Source organism: Lathyrus oleraceus, chromosome 5 (genome assembly GCF_024323335.1).
Source record: "Lathyrus oleraceus cultivar Zhongwan6 chromosome 5, CAAS_Psat_ZW6_1.0, whole genome shotgun sequence".
Classification (NCBI taxonomy): Eukaryota; Viridiplantae; Streptophyta; class Magnoliopsida; order Fabales; family Fabaceae; genus Lathyrus; species Lathyrus oleraceus.
Window position 1 is genome coordinate 601,672,104 of NC_066583.1, and position 3,193 is coordinate 601,675,296.

A 3,193-nucleotide genomic window follows, 5' to 3' on the forward strand; every position below is an offset into this window, starting at 1 on the left:
GTCAAGGTTACTTATCTCGTACATGCCAGTTTTTGTTTGAGGTTTTTCCATCATTGTTCGTTCGGTTCCCCACTGATAGTGGTTTTGGGCCATGCTTTCGATAAGTTGGTAAGCATCAGCATATGGTTTGTTCATTAGTGCACCACCTGCGGCGGCATCTATTGTTAACCTCGTGTTGTACAAGAGACCGTTATAGAATGTATGGATTACTAACCAGTCTTCTAAACCATGGTGTGGACAAAGTCTCATCATGTCTTTGTATCTTTCCCATGCTTCGAAAAGAGATTCGTTATCTTTCTGTTTAAATCCATTTATCTGGGCTCTTAACAAAGTTGTTTTGCTTGGCGGAAAATATCGGGCAAGAAAGACTTTCTTCAACTCGTTCCATGTGGTGACTGAGTTGGAAGGAAGAGATTGAAGCCATCTTCTAGCGCTATCTCTTAACGAGAAAGGAAAAAGACGAAGTCGAATTGCCTCTGAAGTGACACCGTTAGCTTTAACAGTATCAGCGTATTGGACAAATACGGATAAATGAAGGTTTGGATCCTCGGTAGGATTTCCAGAGAATTGGTTATGTTGCATTGCCTGCAACAGTGAAGGTTTAAGTTCAAAGTTGTTTGCTTCGATTGCGGGTGGAGCAATACTCGAATGCGGCTCATCTTGCGATGGAGCGGCGTAATCTCGAAGAGCACGAGCTGGTTCTGCCATCTCGGGTATAGAAGGGAAAAGATTTTTGAAATCAGGAATTTCGCTAGGAGGTAGATTGTTTGCAGCACAATATTCCCGAATTCGTCGTAAGACTCGGAGATATAGTTCGATATCGTTGATTCGTAAATAGTACGGTTTGCCTTGTGAGCGAGTATGTGGCATACAAATCAACGATAGAAAGAAAAGAAAAATAAAAGCCTTAGTCTCTACAGCGTAACAGAAGAGTTACGATATCGAGTTAAATAAAAGTCCCCGGCAACGGCGCCAAAAACATGATCACGACTTTATGAGTCGAATTTGGGGTACAAACTGCAAGTGCACAGTTCTATCGCGTAGTTTTAAAAGATATCGATCCCACATGGACTTATGAATCGATATACTGTTTTCTAAGGTTACTTCGTAAAGCTAAGGCAAGTAATACTTTGATTGTTTGGGGGAAAAGCTAAAACTAAAATAAGATCTAAATTAAATATCTAATAAGCGGATATCGGTATGTAGTTCGTCGTAATTAGGGAATCAATTCTTTGTTGGTTTCTTGGTTTTAAAATAAATCCTTTCAGTTGACACTATTGATTAAAAGTCTTATCTCAAACTCTCGCTCTGTTGAATAAACTATGATTTTATATTAACATAGCTGTCACTTATTAGTTAAGTCAAAAACCACTCTTTGAAAACAATAGGATCCGTAGAAACTCTTTTTAAGAAAAGTACTAATCGTTTAAACACCCTTGTCTCAAACTCTCGCTCTATTGACTTAGATTATATAATTAAATTCAAATGCTTAACTCTCGTCCTCACATTCGACATTTAAAAATACTTTTTGAAAAAGATTAGAATTTAATTAACTCTAAAAATTGCTTTCGCCCTGATCTAGAATTAATGTCTAATTTACACTGTCCAGTTAAAAACTCAAACTCTCGTTCTATTGATTTTAACTTCTTTATGTCTTTTACTTTCGTACAAAAACCATGTTATTAAACCTGTAAATTGAGACCGTAAAAAGAGTGATTTTATTTTTAAATGTAATTAAACCAACTTAGTTTTGATTCCTTCATTCCGCTTACTCTACATACCGATACCTAAATAAATTAGCCAGACATGCTAAACAGATCTAAATAATTATCATGCATAAACAAATTCATCTCAGGCAAATAATATAAATCAACAATAAAGCAGGGCATATATAAATTCAAACAATAATTAAAGAACCTGAGTAATTAAATAGCAGTCTTGAACACTCCACCACAGACCGGTTGGATTTGTTCTTGAATTCTTCAATCAGACAGAAAAATAAAAGTGAAGGAATAAAAATCTAGGGTCTAACGTAAGGTTAGATCTAGAGAAAGGTACACAATAGTTTCCGGTGTAGAAACTACTGTGCGAAAAATTAATTAATTGCTGGAAAAGAAAATAGAAATTGCAAAGGAAACAATATAAAAATCGTAAAAGTAATGCTGTAAAAATGTGCTTGTACTGCTGGAAGAGAAAAAATGCGAAAAAGAGAAAACGGCGAAGAAGCGTGGAACCTCCATGGTTTTCCGTAAGGTTACTATTTATATTGGTCACTTGTTGTAATTGTTTCCAAAGGTATTCCGCGTCAAAGGTCTTCACGTGGCAAATGGTCAGGCGTGCAAATAGGCCTCAACGTTTCTGAAGCCAAAAATATAGGAGAATGGTGTGACGTCCGTCACACCATGTGTTACGCTCGTAACACAAGTGGGCAAAGCGTGATGCTCGTCACAGCCTTTGTGACGCTCATCACAGGCACAACGCTTGTGCTTTTGGGCTGGGCTTTGGCTTTTGATATTTGCTTATTTCCATTCCTTTTTCACCTCCTTTTCTTCTTTTTTTTACTTGTGCTTCAAATAAACTACCTGAGATAAATAGAAAGAAAATACCGAGTAATATCGAATAAAATGAAATAAATTGAAGTAAATAATAATATGATTTAATTAAATTGAGTCCTAGAATGTGATATTATTTCATGTTATCAGACATCACGGAAATCTTAGAGGGAGTCTGGAGTAACTGCTCAAGCACGTTGAATTCACTCCTCTTGATCAGTCGGAGTACCTCATCATCATCATCACTATTGGCTTTCAAATTGCTGGATTCACCAGACTTATCTATTGGAAAACCAACAGGATATACACTAGGCACCTCCGCCTTCTTACCAACAATCAATTCTTCCTTACTCTCCGGGAACACCGGTCCAAAAACTCGACCACTACGGGTCACCTTCGTAACATCTGCAATGCTTACCACTGAACTGGTCGTAGGCAACGAGACCTCTTGACCATTCTCCATCATTGTAGCATTGTATAGATACGGTATAACTTTATCAGATGCATACGGGACTGGGCCCGCCAACCGTATTACCAACGATGAAACTGATCTATTGATGACGGTTTGGCTGCTGCTGCTATCATACTAAATCACCAACCGCTCTACCGCTCTGGTTGCTTGAAAACGGGCACTATGACAT

The 3,193-nt window shown here is 37.7% G+C and overlaps 1 pseudogene; it reads left to right on the forward strand.

Annotated features, from left to right (window-relative positions):
• Positions 1–223: 223 nt before the first annotated feature.
• On the forward strand, positions 224–323 carry LOC127090298 (uncharacterized; annotated as a pseudogene).
• The last annotated feature ends 2,870 nt before the right edge of the window (positions 324–3,193 follow it).